Source organism: Lissotriton vulgaris, chromosome 2_2 (assembly GCF_964263255.1).
Source record: "Lissotriton vulgaris chromosome 2_2, aLisVul1.2, whole genome shotgun sequence".
NCBI lineage: Eukaryota > Metazoa > Chordata > Amphibia > Caudata > Salamandridae > Lissotriton > Lissotriton vulgaris.
Window position 1 is genome coordinate 214747796 of NC_141688.1, and position 21324 is coordinate 214769119.

General features: G+C 45.8%; 1 protein-coding gene across 1 annotated transcript in view; it reads left to right on the forward strand.

The window, feature by feature from the left end:
• LOC147729256 (SH3 and multiple ankyrin repeat domains protein 2-like) overlaps positions 1-21324 on the forward strand; it is a 2641300-nt gene that overhangs the window by 2553494 nt on the left and 66482 nt on the right. The window lies entirely within an intron of this gene.

Genomic DNA, 21324 nt, shown 5'->3' on the forward strand with positions numbered 1-21324 from the left:
GTATTAGACAACGGACCCCTGGGTGCGCCGGGGCAGGCTGGGCCAGTGTGCCGGTTAGTGTGAATGTTCTGTTCAGAGTGTAGGTGCATACTTACTTTGAAAAGCACAGTAGTGAAACACACAGCGGCTATTTGGAGCCTCTTGTATGTCTTTCACGACACGAAGCACAGCATCCTGCATTTCACAGTGCGGCAGGAATACCCCGCAGGTGGGTATAGTTATGCCTGCACCTGTAATACAGCACAGGCTCAAAGGCAAAGGATGCCCTCCTTTGCCTGGGTCCATGCCCCGTCCAGAGTAAGGGATGCACTCTCATCATAGTGTCAAATGTGCACCAGTATTATCCATATTATGGAAGGGGCCACCAACGACCCTGTGGCCACTTCCAGAATGACAAAGTGTCACAGTTGTGTACAAAGCAGGCACCAGCAGGGCTTTTTGTAATGCAGCTCCAGGAGCAGCCTTGTAACCATCCACTACTCTGAAAGCAGTGTTCAAGTGTTCCCGGCTGGCCTTCTTGTGTCCTATCCACCCACCTGCCACCCACACTTTTACTTCAATGCTTGTGCCATGCGTCACATTGGCCGGCCTACTGCTGCCCACCTGCCCAGTGCTCCAAATCAGTGATCTCTGGAGGGAGCAGATTCCCTAACATGATTTCCTGTTCCAGAATATTAGCTAAAATGTTCTTCATCTGTCCCTTTTCATGAAGGCGAAAGTTTCTCAGTTTCTCCAGCTACCTGAGCATAATAAAAAATCACGGACCCTTACCGATACTGCAAGCAAGGGAGCTGCTCCCCTGCACCCTAGTTGGGAAGCCTAACCCTGGGTTCCATGGGCACCTAACACTAATGCCACTGCAACCACTACACTATTAATAACTAGGACCCCTAGAAAAGGTGGTTCCAGAAAGAGCCACTTGTGTAGGTGCTACACTGCCTGTCTCCCTAGAGCACAGAGAGCAAGACACGCCATCAATTATATTCAGGGCCACTGGAATTATGCGGCAGGAGAGGGGCAAAATATGTAAAAGGGTTGAGTACATTATGTGGCAAGAAATGGGAATTTTGCAGCATTATGCAGCACAATTTGGGATAGTATTACTTCATTATGTTGTGAGTTTTAAACTTATTAATACTGCCTGGGCACCAGCTCGGATACCCATGACTAAACTAGTTAACCCGTTTGCCACGGCCGCGATTTTGCGGCAGTGCGGCACATCTGCAAAAGGTGCGGGGCCGCGTTGGCTGTTGGACGTGTGCAGCACTATGAAGGTAGTGCCCGCGACGTCCAACGGCCGACAGCAGCACTTAAGGTTAAGAGATGGTACGGTGGTGGCATTGCACTGCAACACATACAGACATATTATTGGGCCTCCCAACTGATCCTGATCTTTCAATGGCTTCACGCCCCCCAAACTAAACCAGCTTATCGAATGGATAGACATGTCCTGGTAATGGGAGGAATCAACCAAGCACTCTGCAGTAAAAACCATGAAAACAGCTCTCATGGGACCTACTGCACATACTGTCCAAATATGGCACAGCGCACTTAGAAAATTGGGCTAGGATAACCAGATAACACAATCAGCCCCACTTTGAGAAACCGGTAGACTGGGCAAATTGTGCAATAGGAAAGGGTTCAAAAAATGGGACGCATTAGGAAAATCAAAGATGGGGGACCTTTGGATCACGGGGAAAGTTGTCACATTCACTCAACTATAGGATCAGTACGAAATGGCAACCACTGAACTGTTCCACTATCTGCAGATCAAGCATGCACTTGAGGCTGTCATCCCACTGGACACTATCCTTCCGGAAGCCTCTCCACTGGATCAAAAGCCATATCCCTCACCTACCGTAATATTATTAACAACCAACCAGAGCATACACAGTCTCTCTGGGAAAAGTGGCAGACCAATGTTGGGGAAATAGAAGACACTGACTAGCAGGAGACGCTAGAATCCCTGAGGGAGGTGGCGATATAGTCAAAGTTACGCTTAGTACAGCCTACAGTGCTCCACAGGACATACTTTACAAGAGTGACCTTATGTAATATGGGAAAGACTGATAACCGACTTTGCCCACAACGGTGCGGGGCAATAGGCACATTCTACAACACGATATGGGAATGCCCAGAAATCACGACGTACTGGGAGACAGTTATGAGCACAATAACGCAGGTTAGTGAGGCTCCTGTACCGCCGGAGCCTCAGCGATGTCTATTGAATATATGGGAGGTGACAGACCTCAATCGCAAAGCTCAAGCTTGGGCGACACTAGGCATGATAGTGGAGAAGTGTGGCTCAATGGTTAGAGCGGCAGACCCTGATGCAGAGGTCTAGCCCGGGACCAGGGTTCAATACCCCCCCTCGGCGGGTCTTGGGCTCAAAATTCCACGGACCTGATAATTCTCGCATCGGTGCCTATTCCAATCATGGAGTCCCACTCTGCAACTCTGGGCAATAGCTTGCTTAATCTCCACAACGGCCCCCACAACGCTAAGGATGCCTGGCCTCCACCTTGGGGGTGCCCAGGAGTGGACGCTTCACAGGGAAAGCCAGGATGGGTTCCACAGCGGTATTAGTACAAGTGCCTTGAGACCCTTGCGGGTGAGTAGTGCGCTATACAAATATCAATATCAATAGCCAAACGCAACATCGCCAAACACTGGGAAATCCAAATAATTCCAACTGCTGGGGAATGGTGTGATAATATGGATACTGTAGTGGTGGCTGATTAGGCTTTGTATATTCATAGGGGGTGTCCCAAGAATTGGGAATGGATGGATTGGAAAAAGGAACACATTCAGGGGAGGTTTTGTATTTTACCATTGGCGGGGCCCTCACTGGAAGACAGTTGACATACCAGGGTGCCAAGTATGGAATAACTAACTAAATGCATCTATGTAACGGAAATACTCACCTGTGGATGCAATGATGTAATATGGAGCGTTAACTTACTATGTGTAGGTTTTATAACTGTATGAGATATTACAGCGAGTCATGTACTCAATAAACAGTGTTTTAAAAAAATAATATTGCCTGGGCATTCGATGCAACCATTAGTACCAGCACAGCAATAAGCTACAGAAAGCTGACCATTCATACTCTGCAGAGGGCCTACCACTGCACGAAAGCAGGCGTTGCCGTATTTTTAGCAACGTTCAGACCGTTTGAGCTAGAAACTATTTTTGATAAAATAAGCAGGAGATGATGGATTATGTGTCAAATTTATAATTATAAGAAAATCGCTGCGGACGCACTATCACATAATTCTAGTTGCCCTGACTGTATTTCACCACAATAAGGGCTCAAATGCACAGATACATTTTCCCATAGACATAGAATGGATAAAAGTTTTTGTACATGAGGCCCAAGATCACCAAAGCTATTTGCACCAACATGTGCAATATACTGGGGCAGCAAAATGCACTCTCCGGATTACAATCTCGCTCCTCTGAAGGTTCAAAGAAAATTTGCACTTTTGTGTTCCATTTCTGCGTCTGGAAATTTTCACGTGTTACATTTCCATCCATGTGCGTTTATTGTCACGCGTCTGACTCTGAGCACACACCTTGGCATTTCCAAAGGGCGCAGAATCCTAGGAGTCTTCCTGGAATGTTTTAAGAAGTCCTAAGACGTCAAAACGTGAGAAATGTTCTCCAAACGAGTGTAGATTCCTACGAGTTTATACTCCCCACTTTATGCACTCAGATTTGTCGGTCGGCCTCGGTTCGGTGCAGCCCTTCTGAACTGCAGGACTCGGGGAGGAATTAAGTTTTAAAAGAAAAGTGTTTCAAAGAGGAGGGGCTGCCTCCTGTCTGGGCTGCCACCTTCTTGCAGAACAGGCGGAATCTGTATAGTTTCTCCAAGAAGAAACCACACCCATGTTTGAGAAGTCCTACTTGACACTCTAACCCTCTCTGAAACCTGTATGCCACTCTTATAAGGTTCTTGGTGAAAGATGGCACCTCTGAGCGGACCAAGGAAGTGTCACGTGCATCTGTCACCCCATTCACACCTGGCTGGGTCTTTCGGCCCCCCTTCCCCGGCTCCCTCGGGGGTATGTGACGGATCATGAAGAGCATGGTCGGACCAGACAGTGTGTGAAGTGGGTGACCCTTCACTCCAGCCTGATATGGGTCAAACATTTAGTTTCATGGCCTTTAGAGATATCCAAGTGCAGCAAAAAACTACAGGATTAAAATGGAGCCCAATTCATAATTAAAACCAAGCTCCACTGAAATATCCTGTTCAGGCATCTCTAGAGAAGAATTTTTAACAATAATAACTCTGATAATATTGTACATTAAAATACTTGCATGCATTCATAAACACAGACATTTTTGCAGTCCAAATGTACAGTGAAAAAACTGCTTGGGTGTCAATGCCTTATGAATAATATTAACAACAACAATTATAATCTCAATATCAAATATTACTTGCTTGGGGCGTGGCTAGCCGCTGAGCATGATAGGCGCACACTGAACGGACTCTCTTAGCCAGATGTGGCTAATCCCCTATCTTCCAACATGATCCCCATGGTGCTCAATCGAAAACTGAGTCGTTGCTGCCCGGACTGTCCTGGCCTCTCCCTGAAGAGATCATGTGCAAGGGTAAAAGCCCAGGCAAAGTCTGACAAAAACAGGGAGGTAGACACACCATAAGGAGAAAAAGGCTCAAGAGAAATTATTATATGATAACATAGAAAATTTAATTACGTTTATAAAAATTGATATGAACATATTCAATAATACACATGATTAAAAAAGGGGGGATAAAAATTCGTTTTTTCTAAAAAGACAAATCTACAAATTAGAGATTATACATTAATCATGGAATTGTTGACACATTGATAAAGCCCAAAATTAGTTGAGGATGCGTATTCCTGTCGACGCGTTTCGACACACACTTTGTGTCTTCCTCAGGACAAATTCAGCAAGATTCTTCAGAGCTTTACAAAGAAAGGAAGGTTTCTGAAGTCAAAACGCCGTGGAGATGTAGACTTCGTTTTAAACACTTTCATGCGTAGAGTCTGAACTGACCAAATCGTTTTTTCAATGCCGTGAGTTATGCGTGTTCTTTAAAATTTAAAACCAATTCTTGTTTGCAAGGTGCTGCACTCGTGTGCTGCACGTCAAGTTACAACAAACGGTTGGAAAACGGCTACAGACCCCGATGGAGACAAATCAAGCGCGGCCCTGCTTTTTCTATCCCTTTTTTAAAAAACGTCTTTTCAGTAAATCCTTAATTATTTGTCTTAGGATTTTACATACATTCGAGGGCGCAGTCAATATTTGGTATCCGGGAAAGCGTTCTCTTCGACCTTCTTGGGACTGGATTATGCCGCAGTGTCTCGGGAGCCTGGTTCGTAAATCCTTCAGGACACAATCTCGCTCTTTTAACTATAGTAGTGCTCAGTAGGCTTTGTTGAGATGATCTTAGGAGTCTGGCAGGAGCGTAGGGAGAAAAGAGACCTCAAATTTTAGCTGGACCTTTATTCTTTATAGCGTTTCTCTTGTTTTGTTCACTTACAGAAATTATTTGCTTATCTACATGGCCTGTTGATGGTAGGAGAAAATGTGAATGTGACAGCACAGCATGCTGAACATGGTGACGTTATATATAAGACTCTAAGTTTTGCGTTTTTACTGATTTTTACAGATAAATACAGACTGAAAACAATGTATTTCCTGTCTATATTTATTTTTAAAAGTGGAAGAAGTTGGAAAACTGTGCTACTTATGGATGACTCTTCATGCTGATTTCCAGCCAACAGCTGAGCAAATAGAAAGCATGGGTAGTTAAATGAACAGGTTGAGATTTCCCTAATTACTCGCATTTGTTAACATATATTTGTGTTATAATGCTGATATTTACCTGTGGGTGTAGTTTTTTGCGGTATTTGGCTGCTCAATTTGCTAAAGTGAAAGAGACAGCAACGTATGAGTGCATGCTTATCATTTAAGTAGTGGTGGAAATATGCCATTTTATGACTCCATTTATTCGCAAAACAAAAATAAATATTGTCTCATACCAATAAGATGGCCTAAAAAGAAATATGGCTAAATATAGATGGAAATGTGAAAAAAAGAAATGCCCTAAAACATGGAACCACAATTTTACAGTTGCACCAATGGCAGGGACTATGAGTAAAACAGTAAACGTCTGGACATAGAATGTTAATGGATTAGGGAACAAAATCAAATGCACGCTAGTGTTGCAGTATCCGCGACGACATTTCCCTGATCTCATATTGTTGCAAGAAACCCATCTCCAGGGTAATTACTACAAGACTTTGGAAAGCTTGGGCTATAAGCTGCTAGCCTACGCCAGATACTCCACGGACTCAATGGGGTAGGTATATTGGTACAGAATACATTACCATATACCCCAACTCGTACGTGGCTTGAGACTCAGGGCTGCTGCATAGGCCTATCTGGCACATGTAAGGGTAAAACCTCCTCCCTCTATGTACCACCAAGATTGCACACGACAACCGTTCCTAAAATTAGGTCCCAACTCCTGGAAATGCCTACAGGAATCCTTCTTCTGTGCAGAGACATGAACACTGTTATGAGCAGTGGGGTAGATAGATTGAGCACTGCAGCCACACAAACAGATGAGGATGTTTTGCCAACCTTTGTATCAGCGATGGGCTTTGTGGTTCTAGAGAGGGAGAACACACAATCCTCAACTGCAACAATACACATACTAGTCATCCGCACATAGTGCATTCTCCAGCCTGGATCATATTTTCACTCACCATGCCCACATTGAGGCTTTTAGAGCAGCAACCCACTATGCACAAGGAATCTCTGATAATTCACATCTGGATTGAGGGACCGACATTTGACACTGTTGCAATCCCAAGACTAGACCCTTGATTTATGTGTTACCAGGATGTTAAAGAAAAATCGAATGCTGCAGCAGAGTTATCATTTCAGGAAAATCAAGGGTCGATATCTTTCACCTACACCTTATGGGAAGCGTTTAAGGTGGTTATCCAGGGTCAACCCCATGCACTAATAGGAGAGAAAAAAAAGGCACTAAATGCGATTGTGAGGTAATAGAATGCCAGTGGGCTATAAGCTGCCAGACTACATAGCCTTAGAGGCTAGAGCGGTGGTGGAGGGGGGTAATGATTTGCACCACCAGTTGCTCCTTGATCAAGTAGACCTACGGGCCTTGGCAGATAATGCAGCACGTACACATGCCTTGGCAAGGCAACGCCTCCTGTAAGACATAGGGGACAAAGCGAATACGCTTTTGGCCTATCTTGAGATACGAGATAGAGAACGTTCATGGAGATCGTTCATGGTGAGGTGGGGGTTCCTGAAAGGGAAGGAGTCTCACAGACCACTGGTAGGGCGAAAGCGGATACTTTTGCATTCTATTATGAGGATCTCTAAACGCCCATGTGCACCAGAACGGGTGCCGACTCTGTGAAACTTCTAAGAGATCTTTCCCTACAGATACTTGCAGCTGATGCGATAGAGGCTTTAGAAGCAGATCGTACAGAGGCGGAACTTACCTCAGCAACCCAGAAAAGCCTTCGGACCCAACTGCACGGCAGTAAAACTATTTAAAGGAATGACTGACAAGATAGCCAAATGCATGTCAGTTATGTTTCAAGTAGCGAGGGCTGCTGGTTGCCTACCAGAAGACCATCGCACAGCCGCCATTGTTGGCATACATAAATAAGTGTAGCCTCTGATGGAACGCAGCTCCTACAGGTGCAATATCCTTACTAAATGTGGAAGCATAGATTCTAGTAAAGACCCAGTCGACGTGACTCATTACCACTATTATCCATGCAGGTCATTACGGCGTCATACCACACCAGAGTACCTGCCTCAACCTTACAACGTCTTTATGGCTTGCTAAACATAACTGGTATGCCTCATGCAGAAAAGTTTGTTTTGATAGCTTTGGATGCCAAAATGGCATTCATCAGCTTAGAATGGCCATACATTTTTCTTAACTTACCCAGAATGGGTTTTGGAACAAAATTCTGTGAATGGGTAAAACTGTTATACCATGCCACTAGAGCATAGGTGCGAGTTAATGGTAATATCATCCCTAGCTTTTGTATTACAGAAAGGTACCTGGCAGGGGTTCCCACTCCCGCCCCTGATCTTCGCCTCGGCACTGGAATCATTAGTGACCTGGATTCGCCAGGACCATTTGATATGGGAAATTAGAGCAGACGGAGGCTGGGAAGGACTTGTCTCCCTATATACCGATTAAAGCCAACAGTGGTATGTTCGTGACTTTGTGTGCAATGAAGGCACAGAGGCTGAAAGAGTAGAGAGGTATTTTCCATTCAACAAGGGAGATTACTAGTGTAGAACCTCCAGGGAAAGAGATGTCCTCCCAAACAATATATAGTAACCAAAAAAATATCCAGCCCAGTAGAGACTAATAAGAAAAGTGTAGGCACTCTTCTCTATCAGGAGGTGATCTAGATTAACTGGTACTACCACTATAGGGAGCAGTACTTTTTTGTATAGCAACCCTCACACACTCTAGTAGTGTCATGCTAGAGCAACAGGTTCACCCTGGCTCCTAACGGCCAGGGTGGCCTCAACCGTGTTTCAGGGAGCACTTTACAGAAAAGGCCAGGAGGGTTAAAGATTAAAAAACCACCAGCCACCAGCAACTCCCAGTTCCCTTTAATATGGAGTAATGGCAGGTATTAAATACAAAAGAAGGGTGTTCCCAGGATACGATGGTCCTATGACCCTAAAGTACTTGGCAACATGTTTCAGCCAAAGAGCGGCCCTAAGTGTTCATGGCTTTCATCAGGGCAAACCAAAAGTGCTAATTCCCTAACTGGAAAAGTAAGCACAAATAAAATCAAATAATTAAAATCAATTATTCCAAAGTAACACTGTATGGATATACTTATCCTCAGCTTGGGCGAAAATCAAGCATATGTCCGACCGGTAAGGAGACAAAATACACACATTTTTTGGACTAGATCAACACCATGACAACTACACACTACCTCAGGTATGTAGCACAGTACTCTGCTTCATCTCTCTACAAGTGTGTGCGCAGCACGTTTATTATGAGGAGTGTAAACTTCAACATTACCCTTCTTATGTACTAGCCCCCTATTAAGGGATATCAGGCCACTCAACCCGTTCCGTGCAAACCATATCATATATAGTGCCCAACACGCAAAAAGGAAACCCCGTGATACAGGGATATGCAAAATTAAAATAAGATTAAGAAGGTTGACATCTTTTAATATGTAGTGTGAAATATAGATATACAGTATCTAGAAGAATACAAAGAGGATTGTTTAAGCCTATTGCTTGATGACAGACATTACAAAAAACTACAAGAACCTACTCCTCGCCTCCAGAAGAAAATAGTTGAACTCTCAAGTGGAGCATTAGAAAGAGGCTGGATTAGGAATTAAGAATTTTAATTCTTACAGACCTCAGAACCTAGAAAACCTTTGTCCTATACCTTACCAGAAATCCACAAAGAACGGGTTCCATCCAGGGAGACCTATAGTCTCAGGAATAGGGTCCATGTTGGAACCTCTGTCCCAGTACACTGATTGTTTTTTGAGACCTATGTTCACCAAAATTAAATCCTAGGTCAAGGACACCAAACATCTTTTGAACACTACCTGAGTGTGTGAAGGTTAGGGTTACTATACAAAGAGGTACTGCTCCCAATAGTGGTAGTAGCAATTAATCGAGATCACCTCTTGATAGAGAAATGTGTCTACACGTTTCTTATTAGTCTCTACTGGGCTGGAAACTTTTATGGTTACTATAAGTTTGTGACTTTTTCATAGCCAGTATGCACCCTTACAGTCTTTCTGGCACTTAAGTCCAGTGAGAAAATTGAGTGCGAAAGCCATTGGGAACGTTAATAAATACCCACAAATATATAACCGTTTTTAAAATTTTCCCCATATTCCCAATAAATCAGTTATCCCTCTCGGGACTTTCTTCTTTTTACCCATAAGCCTAAATTCAGCCTCTAAGGCTGTGGAATCTCTCGGCAGGCAGAACAATGTGAATATCCCAATTCTTTGAATTAGAATTTGTCATTTCAATCTACAGATGGCAAATCTGAGCACTGAACTCATGTGGTCAAAAAGCAGTATTTAATTTGTTTAAAAGTAAGTACTGAGGCCCAACACTTTGTTAATGGCCCGCGGCTGGAGCTAATGTAGGGCGGAGTGCCGATTACCGATTACCAAGGGTACGTACTCTTCATTTCACCGAATGCCTCTAAAAACAGTGCTTAATTTGTAGCAGAATAAGTGCTGGGGCCCACAGTTATGCTCCGAGGCGGGAAACATCATTAACAACGCGGTCACTACACCGCAATACAGTTACAATGCGGTCGTTACAACGACCGTGATGTAACCAGGCTATGCCATTACAATGCAAGTCTTTACATTAACTTGCGCTAGATAGCGTGCTAACATTACAAATAGTGTAGTTTACTATCCCAACACCTTCCCTACTGTTAAGTGGACTAGAGTTGGAATAGTAAATTACACTTTTTTAATGTTAGCACGCCATCTAGCGCAAGTCGATGTAAAGACTTGCGTTGTAATTGCACAGCGTGGTAACTTCGCAGTCGTTATCACGACTCCGATGTAACTGCACGCGTTCTAATAGCTAGCGTTGTTCCGTCACACATCCCTCAGAGGCCTATAGTAGCATGGACATGCGGTGTACTAAAGCTGCATAGTCTGGAATCCACCTCAGACCTTTTTAAGCGACCTCCATACACTCCTGTCACTTTATCTCACTTTTGCTGGTTCCGGCCTTCTCTGTTTGTGATGTGTTTTCACTCTTTCTCATTCTTTGTCTCTCCGTTTAGTTTGTTTTTCCTCTCTTGCACTAAGTAAATGCCTGCAGAGGGACAATAAGTGCTGGTCATAAAAAATGAATGCCTGAAGCCCCCAACGGCAACCATTGGCTCAAATTGTGCACTGCTTTAAAGTCACCATCAAACACATCATACACTCCCTGCCTGCATAAAGATCTGACTTTTGCAGGTTCATTCCAACCTTGCGAAGTAACTTTGTCACTGTCCCGTCATCTTCCCCTTCCACCTTCGTTCCCGTTTCTGCGTTTTTCTCTCTCTCTCTCTTGCTCTGGATCAGAGGGCCATATGCATGAACACATTTTCCATAGACACAGAATGGGCAAAACCCTTTAATGCATCTGGCCCTTTAAGTCTATTGTGAAATAATGAATGCTTGTATTAAAAAATGAGACCTCACCTGTAATCAACAGTTCAAATTAACCACTGGACAAAAGCTTTAGTCAATTTTAGTAAAAAGGTTTTCAAGAGGAGTTTGAATGAACACAGTAAAGAAATTAAGGCTGCATCACATTACCCAAAACATTCTCCCTTGCAACTATTAGAAATATATCTTCCAAATAACACATTGCGTCAATGGAAATTGCAAGGCTGGTGTAGTTGCATGTAGAGTAAGGAAATTAATTTATTTAAACAGTTTTATATAGCGCTGGCTAGGCCCAAAGGTATCAGAGCGCTTACAACTGTCGAGAACAAATTGCAAAATTACATTAGTGTGAAAAGGTAATATGCTAGACAATAGAAACAATATGCAAAGGACCATTCTTACATGAACAAGAAAATTAGGCGTACATTTAGACCGAACCCTGTAATTAATAGTTAAGCTAGCGTGGGTGGTCAGAGATGAGGGGGTGACAGTGTGGAGGTAGGGAAGCAGTAAGGCGGGTGATGGGAGAGGTGATTACATGCGGGAGTAGGCAGTGAGTATAAGAGTACTAGTAGAGGGAGGGTGGAAGTATATGTTAGGAACAGAAGAGGGGGGAAGTAGGGCAGGTCTAAAGTGGTAAGAAAATGGCAGCATCATGGGCAGGATGTGAACCCCTGTTTGGTGGCAGAATTAAGGACCCCAGATTTTGTTTAAAAGGTGCCGCTTGAGATCTTTTTTGAAGTTGCGGTAGGAGGGATTGCAACGTATATCTTTGGGGCGGGAGTTCCAAATAGTGGGAGCATTTCCGGAGAAAGGGCGAGACTGTGTAGCTTTCTTGTTTATTAAGGACGGTACTAGCACAAGTGTATTTGTGCTCCTCCTTTCTCTAGTGCAGCACGCTTTGTGGAGTTTGTCTGATAGAAACAATGGGGTGTGATGATGCAAGGCTTTATGCGTAATGCAGGTGTATCTGCCTTCAATGGGGAGCCATTTGAGATCTTTGAGAATGGGCGAGACATCTCACCGGTTGCAATCCGAATAAACCTTGCCGCAAGGTTAAGGACAGATTTGATTGGTGCTAAGTGGGCTTTCGGTGTTCCAGAGAGAATGGCATTACCGTAGTCCAATCTGGAAAGTACTAGTGATTGAACAACTAATTTGTAGTCATCAGCAGGAATGAAGGGTTTAACTTTCTTGAGGTGGTGTAGAGTGAAGCGAGCACCTTTGGACGTATTTTTTATGTGGGGAGAAAGGCTAAGGTTGTGGTCAATGCTTATTCCGAGTGATTTAACTGAATTAGAAGTGGACAAAGAGCAGTTGAGAGCTTTAAGACCAGAGATCCAGAGTTGGATGGGGAACCGATTATTTTTAGGAACGAAGGGAATGAGGGTAGAGCTTAAGGTGATTGTGCTGGAACCAGTGTTGAATCTTATTCAGGGTATCATTGAAGTGCAGAATGTCGCCTTGGGATTTGATCCTGTAGTACAGCTGGGTATTGTCAGCATAGAGGTGGTATTTGATTCCTGATTGCTTGAGAATGAGGGTGAGGGGGTTCTAGGAAGAGGTTAAATAGGGAGGGAGAGAGAATAGAACCCTGGGTCACACTTAGGGAGACAGGAATAGGTTTAGAGAGGCAATTGCTGATTTTTATTTGTTGGGTTCTGTGCTGAAAGAAGGAGGTGAACCATTTGACTACTAGACCATTGAAGCCAAAACGTACTTTTTTGAGGGTGTTGAGTAAGGCGGAGTGGTTAACGGTATTGAAAGCCACGGACAGGTCAAGAAGAATGAGAAGGGAAGCCTCCCAAATGTTAAGGGAGTGATGGATGTAATCAACAGATCATCAGCCAAACCAGCGCTGAAACTGCTGCACTGGCTCCCAATACGAGAAAGGATAACGTTTAAATCCCTTTGTTTGGCACATAAACTACTTCAGGACAAGGGCCCCCCATCCTCAAAAACCTAGTCGTGCCCTACAAAGCTAATAGGCCACTCCGCTCAGATCATGAACGTCTAATCACAGTTCCCAGAGTTAAAAAGGCACGCACAGGAGTTCGGCGATTCTCAGTTAACACAGCCAAACTGTGGAACGCCCTTCCCCTCAAACTCAGGAGCGAACCTTGCCATCTCCGATTCCGGAAACTCCTGAAAACCCACCTCTTCCCCTAACCCCCCTGTCTTCCCTGTCACCACCTCTGACTCTGCTGTCTTGGTTTTAGCGCTGGGATGCTTCCGGGTTACTACGCGCTCTATAAACCCACATTCAATTCAATACAATTCAATTCAATGTTGAGCATAGCAGTTTCTGTACTGCAGACCTTTCTAAAGCCTTACTTAAATGTGTCCATAAGGCAAAAAGAGTCAATGTGCTTGTCCAGTTGGAGCAAGGCACATTTTTCAAGGGCCTTGGATAGAAGAGGAAGATTAGAGATAGGATGCAGATTGTGAAGGTCGGTGGGGTTGGCAGTAGCATTTTTGAGGGTAGGAGTGATTTGCGCAAGCTCGAGGGAAAAAGGAACACACCCTGTGACCAAGGAAGGGTAGATGATAGTGGTCCAATACGGAGCAATGATATGCTGTAAATCTTTGTACAAGGTTAGTGGGAAGAGGGTTCAGGGTATGAGAGGAGGGTTTAAGCTTGGTGATGATGTTGAGGACTTCACGCTCTGTAACTGGGATGAAGTTCAGCCAAGATGCATTATTTTTTATCAGTGGTGAGGAAATGTTTGGGTGGGGACACAGTGGGTGCAACATACAATGACCTCACTGGAAGTGGGGGGATGTGGCGAGGGCGAGGTGGGCGGAGCGGAGCTGGCGGGTGGGGGTGTAAAAGCTGAGTCATCTGTTGAGGTACTTTAGTCCGGTGTTGTGAAGTGCCTTGTGTGCGTAGGTGAGGAGCTTGTAGGCTATCCACTTGTTGACCTGGAGCCAGTGCAGGTCTCTCAGGTGGGGTGTGATGTGGCTGCAGCGAGGGATGGCCAGGATCAGGCATGCAGAGGCGTTCTGGATGCGTTTGAGCCTTCAGTCGGCTGTTCAGGTGTTGATGACTTTCCGGAGATAGGATGCAATGGATGTGCTGGCTTTGTTGAAGATGTGATGTGGGCATTGGTCTGACAGAGATCCGGAGTGGATGGTGTTCATGATCTTGATGGTGTTGTCGTCGTTGATGTTGGTCCAGGAGAGCAGGCAATTGGTGCGGATGGTGGTCGTGGGGGTGGAGGTCTCAGTGGTTGTCAGGGCGGTTGTGGCGTTGAAGCTGTCGTGGATGTCTGTGATCTTGCGGTGGAAGAAGGTGTCCAATGAGTGGCACAGGTCTTGCGAGGGTGGGTCGTCGTTGGTGTTGGAGCTGGGGTTGGAGAGCTCCTTCACGATGTTGAAGAGCTCTTTGTTGTGGGGCACGTAGTTGTCTAAGCGGTTTTTGAAGAGGCCCTTTTGGCGGATCTGATGAGGTAATGGTGTCTGTGGGTGGCGTTCTTGTGGGCTGCGTAGGTGTCTGGTGTTTGTTCACAGAGTCAGATCTTCTCGAGCTTTCAGCAAGTTTACTTGGAGGCCCGTAGGTCTTCAGTAAACCAGCTGGCTTTCTTGTTGGTGTGACTGTTGGAGGGTTTCTTGATCGGGGCGAGGGTGTTGGCGCAGTCATTGCTCCACTGTCTGAAGTTGAGAGCGGCGGTGTCGGGGTTTGTGGGATCGGCGGGTGGGCTCTGGGCGAGGGTGGTGGTTAGCTGGTCTTCACTGACTTTGCCCCAGCAGTGGAGAGGCATCTGTTGGGTGCGGTGGTGTGCGGTGGTGTGTGGTGGGTTTCTTGAAGGTGAAGAGGATGCAGCGATGGTTGGTCCAGTGGAGGGCCGTGGTGTGGTTGAAGGAGATGTGGGGGTTTGCGGAGAAGATGGGGTCAAGCGTGTGACTGGCAGAGTGGGTGGGTGTTGTGATGAGTTGTCTGAGTCCGAGGTTTTCTAGGTTGTCGATTAGGGTGGTGGAGTTGGTGTCGTTGTTCTCGAGGTGGAAGTTCAGGTCCCTGAGGAGGATGTAGTCCGTGTAGCCGAGGGCGTGTGTGCTGACGAAGTCGTCGATGTAGTCACTGAACTGTGGTCGTGGTCCTGGGGTCTGTAGATGAGGGTTCCTCTGAGGGTGGTGTTGGGGTCGGTGTGGATTTGGCAGTGCAGGTGTTCGGCGGTGCTGAGGGTGTCGTCTGTGTTGGTCGAGACTCAGAGTGTTCCTGTGGATGATGGCGATTCCTCCTCCTGCTCCGTTGGTGCTGTCTCTGCGGGTGATCTTGTTATGTATGTTATGTATGTTTGGTGTTGTTAATAATATCTGAAGTCCACATATGAAATTCGACGTCAGAAACACTGGTGCAACATACAATGACCTCACTGGAAAGTTAAATATACCGAATGGGTTATGCTATTTTCACAGTAATATTTCAGGGATAGAGCACACACAGTGTGACATCTATTGGCACTATCGCAGTACAGAGTAGTAAAACCAACAAAAATAGGGTCCAGTGACAGTTGAACAGTCCCATGTGACCATTCAGAAAAGGCACGTTTCTTACATTCATCTTGTAGTAAAGAAGCATGCTACTTGTTTGCCTCAAACTACATCCTCCTGTCTACACAACCGGCTTCTTGCTGCCCCGCAACACGGCTTCTGAGGTCCTCCTTTGCAGAGGCATTTGCCCTGGCGTTGTGCACTAGTCAGCCTTAGCTAACAGCTATGTTCCTCTGGAGCGCTTACAGCAAACACAGCATGGCAGGAATTGCAATGATAAGAATGACTGAACAAATGGAATGCTGAGAGTCTACATGAGTATCTGAATCGAAAACAGGCCATCACAGGGGCACAACCTGTAAAAATGAGATGCAAGCTGTTTTGTTGCTGTGCGGTTATAATTATATCTTTATACGTTTTCTGCTGTGCAAAAAGACATAGAGAAAAGGTTTGGTGATTAACTAACTGGACCATAATCAATTGTGTAAGACCCAGGGCAGTCATACATGCTTTGGGAGTAATTGTTTCATTTTACCAAAGTAAACAATGTCTGGCCAATGGCTCTTCTTAGAGCTGCTCGGCATACTGAACTGCTTACTGATCCAGGAAGAGTTCTGGCCCTTAAACAACATGCACCATTAGTATGTCCCTTTTATGGCATCTACAATGCCTGACAGACTGAAGGAAAGTCCCAAAGCATTTTGAGTGGCATAGGCCTCTTTTCTTTTTCCTAGCCTGAACATTCCTGTAGAAGTAGATGATTCTCAAGTGTCAGAGCCACCTGGGATCATTTTTCTTCACAGAGTAAAGTGCAACTTCCATCCATATTATGGCATCAGAATGACAAACATTCAATCAACCAGAGATTTCCAATTAGAAAGATTTTAGGGTAAATACCATCAAAAGCGCAAAGCACCACACGAGGTCATCTGGTAGCAGTAGACTGGGGAAAAGTAACCAATTCAGTCCAACTGTGATAGAGTGCAGGTCAGATACAGGTACAAGGTTAGTACTGATGAAAAATTACCATCTGAGCTATGTGCAAAGAGTTCATGTTGTGGTGTAGTAGGCCGTGAGGTGTTGTGGATGGTTGCTGCTGTAGTGCGAATAGCAGGGCAGGCAGCGGGGACTGCCATTGCTGTAGCGGGAAGAGCCGTGTTGCAGTTGTGGACGGTTGTTGCTGTAGCTTCGCGTTGGCAAGAACAGGGCTGTCACTGTCATTGATGTAGAGCGGAGTACAGATCTCGTGTTGCCAGTCATCACCGGCGGTCACTGGATCACGAAGAGAAGGTATTCATCAGAGCTACGCATTGGTGGTCATCACAGGCGGCAGAGTATCAGCACGAATGGGCCTGTATTCAGCAGTGAAGCACAAACGTCCAGATTTCACCTTTTCAACTTGAGAGGGACTCAGACTCATGCCATCCAAGGGTGTTGGACCGGGGTGACAAAAGGCCAGTGTCAAGTTCAAGGGCGTAACACAGGCCCCCGCACCCCCGCGGTGCGATGGGACCCCAAGCTCCTGGGTGCCCCCTCGGCCCTACACTCTGGCCATAGAGCACTGGTTTGAGCTCGGAGGGGGCCCCTCTATGTACCTTGCAGAGAGGCCTCCTCAATTTTCGTTAAGCCAGTGGTTAAGTACCTAGTTGTGCTGGAAGCAAACCTTTAGAAGTGCAAGTGAGGAAGAACAGAGCTCTGGCCCCAGCCTTCCCGGCAGGATGGCCTATCATACCAACAATTAGTCACCTTTGTGTCATGGTCTTGGAGGAGTACACAAACTGCAACAGCTGAGCTTTTTCAGTCATGTGACCCAGGACACTGGCAGGAGGCACAAATGGTTAGGATAAGAAAATGCTAACTTTCTAAAAGTTACATTTTCAGAATTGGGACTTAAAATCTTTGCCATTACAAAAGAGTTTGAATTACAATTCATTTGGATGTAATTAGCATGCCTCTATCTGCTCCCATTAATTAAGGTAACTGAGTGTGTTAGACAGTAGGAGAGATAAGCTTTACCAAAATGAAAATTACTGTAGGGGTTTTTTTCTTCCAGGACATGTAAAACGTAAGTACACATGCCCTATGTTTTAAATACCATGCATTTTGTCCTAGGAACTGTTACAGCCTACCTGAGGGTGTAACATAAGTATTAAAGAGGAAGGTTTAGGCCTGCCAAATGTCTGATTTTTCCAGCTCACGATGGCAATTTAAAAATTGCTACAGGTTGCACTGGCAGGTCTGAGACTTGTTTTGAAGAGCTACTGTATTGAGTGGCACAGTAAGCACTGCAGGCCCAATAGTAGCATTTCATTTACAGGCCATGGGTAACTGAAGTACATCACACTAGGGACTTAAAAGAAAATTAACTGTGCCAATCAGGTGCAGATCAATTTTATCATGTTTGAAGGAGCGAGCACAAACTCTTTACCTCTAGTTAGCAGGAAAAAAGTGCACAGTCCTATAGCCAGGTACGGGGGAAATTACTCATCAGTCAGGAACCATGCATTGCGACGCAATGTGGGCCTTTCACCATTTGGGGGCGGCACCTAAATGTGCAGTTATGGGGGCATGGTCATATATCCCTAGAGGAAGAATGTGAAAGACAGTCATGAACATGAGGTCGGGGGCCAGGAGTAGTAGATGATCAATGCAGGATAGGGAACCGTGCGTCGCTGATGCCTACGTATATCTCCAGCAATCAGGGTCCATATACTTCATCCATCGCTAAGTTCTAAGCTGTTTGGCCAATCCAATAGTCAATACCTTGTCCTTTGGGAGTCTCAGTCAGCATGATATTGTTACAGTGTCCCCCTATGATCCGCACCCAATGCGGTAAGGTAATTATAAATTCCCTAAAGGGCATTGGTATGGGGCAAGCTAGTGCATTCAACACTCTGCCATAACCCCAATGGGCTAAGAGGGGGCAGTTAGTGCCCTGAAGGTAAGAATCTTGTAACATTAGAATCGCCTGAGTTTTGTCGATGTGCAAATTGTAGTACTGTCCAACTCCTAATGTGGTCCAATAGCCAACTGACATTTCCCTTCATTACCCTGAAGGAGTGCATGGTGATAGCAATGGATGACCATGGTGCAGGATAGGAGCATATGTGTAAGTCCAGCATTGTTGGTAAAGTCATAAAGGCAAGGCCCGTGCAAGGGATTTGGTGGGGTTGTTGCATGAGTGTGTGGAGTGTGAGCATGTTGCTGAGAGCAGGTAAAGATCTAGAATGAGCAAAACAAACAAAACAAACCCCAACCCTTCAACTCTCCCCCTCCCTATACTTCCCCTTTCATAGAAGGCCCTGTCACCCGAACCCCCAAAAAGAAACAGAATGTACATGGGATAGATGTAGTAAAGCGGTAAAGTCAGTTTTCCCTTCACAGGCTCTGCTTAAGGTGTGATGTGAAAGACGTGCATCTGTAGGATTCAGTGATGCTGACATGCATAGGTTTAGAAGTGCAGTGTGGTCACAGGCAGAGGCTTCCATTGTTGTAGGGCTTTGGTCTGAATGTTAATCACTTTTCATCGGTGTGTGTAATCGCGGGGTTCTCAATCAATAATATAGTCTCACTTCTGGTGGTCCCAGTCTGACTCCGTGGAGGACCTGTCTTACTCCGTGGAGGCCTCGTGTGGCATATGAGCCCTATTGTCGCTGCTTGGCACGTTTTACGCCTCACCTCTGTAGGTCTCTCCGGTTCCCTCCCTGTGGCTTCGTGAGATTAGGTATCTGCCATTTCGGAATCTGATTCGGCGCTAGAAGTCGCTGTTCTGTTAGGCAGGTCCTTGCTTCCTCTGTAGTGTCAAAGAACTGTGACTGAGATTCATGAAGCACCCACAACCATGTGGGTAGAGTAGCATATATTGAAGGATCATGTTCCAGAGTTTCTGTATAACTTGATCATAGGATTTCCAATGTGATTGGCAGGTGTAATTGGAAAGTCATAATGCGTCCTGACTGATGCAGAAATTGACCATTCACCCTCAGCTCTCTCTGGGTGGCATCCCTGTCTCTATAGTACAAGAATTTCATTACCATAGGGTGCGGCGGGGTTCCACGTGGAGGCTTGTGTGCTAGTGTCATGTGGGCTCTCTCAATTATAAACCAGGGGGATAGGTGAGCAGCATACAACCAGGACCAGATCTACTGCTCCAGAAATGTTTCTGTGATGAGCCCTCGGGTCCCTCCTGGAACCTGATAAAGCAGAGATTATTGCAACGATCCCTGATTTTGGAGTCCTCCTCTCAGTCATAAAGAGTTTTAAAAGTCTTGACTAGACAAGCTACTTCAGAAGTGTGCTCTTGTATTGTGTCTTCCAGCCCCGGTCTACGCAATCTCAGAGATCCTGTCACGACAGGGTCATGTCAACCACAACTGCTCCAATTTTTGTCTCCAGCGCCGTCTTGGAGTCCTGGATGGTCTGCAGTATTACTGAGGTGTTATCTCACCTGTGTGGGATTGCGTCTCGAGGTTCTCATCCCATAATGCCTCTCGCTCTTCCCATGGGGGAGTGTATTTGTGACACATCATGCCTGCAGCTGTATCGAGTGTTTTCCTCGGTTGCTGCAGGCGATCATTCGCCCATCGGCCCTAGTAGGGCTCACTCCTTCTCACTCTCACTTACAGAGCCGTAAGGACAGTTACTGAGGGAAGACCTGACACAGTTGCCTTGCGGAACTGTCACAGAGGAAAGCACAAGCAGTCAGTTCCTCCGTGGTCAGAGGGTAAATGATGCAGATTTAGCTACCTACACAATTTTGGGATCTTCTGCAGTCTTGCCCTTAATATCTAGATCTCCAGCGGGTAATAAGAGGGCTTCATTCCAGAAGGCATGAAAAAATGGCAGGGTCCCCCAATAGGGGTCTCCCCCCAACTTGCCGCAGCAGTTGTTGGCACACTCGTTGCACGTATGAGGTGCCTCCAGCAGGGTCTTGTGCGGCAGTGGATATCCCAGTATCTAGTTCTAGCACATGAGCAGTGAGTACCCCATGTCGGGGGCCACAGCTGCAGCACAAGAATGTGCACGGTGTCCTCGGCTGTTCCACCTGCGTGTCAGCATCCCCAATCGCAGTGTCATGGGGTGGGGCTCCCACTAGCCCCAGCAGGTCATACAGAATGGCCACAGGCTTCTCACTTCCCGATGGGCCCCCCTCATCAGTTCTCTAGGGCCCCAGCAGTAGCACCCAAGACCCGCAGAGTCCACTCCGGGCACAGTCGTCAGCCCGAGCTGCCGTCTTTTCTTGAGTGCAGTACGTCTGCATTGTTTTCCGGGTTCTCAGAAACTGCCACACCACAGGGAATATCATGGCGTCCACTACTCTGGGGAACAGGTAGGCACCCACAGCACCGTTTGGGCTATGCGAGGGGCACCCCAGCACCCAGAAGGTCACTCATTTGAGGGAGCCAGGCGGTAACACAAACGAGCAAGTGTGCCATCTTGGTCTTCCAGGCCCCACCCCTCAAAAGTAAATTTAGGTTAGTAAACACAATTGTTTGTTTGTCCTTTTTGAACTTACATATGCAGTGGCTTTCTTAATTAGCAGAGTGGGTATTTTTAGTTCCAGACATTTTAAAGACACATTTCGCGCTGCCTGTCTGTG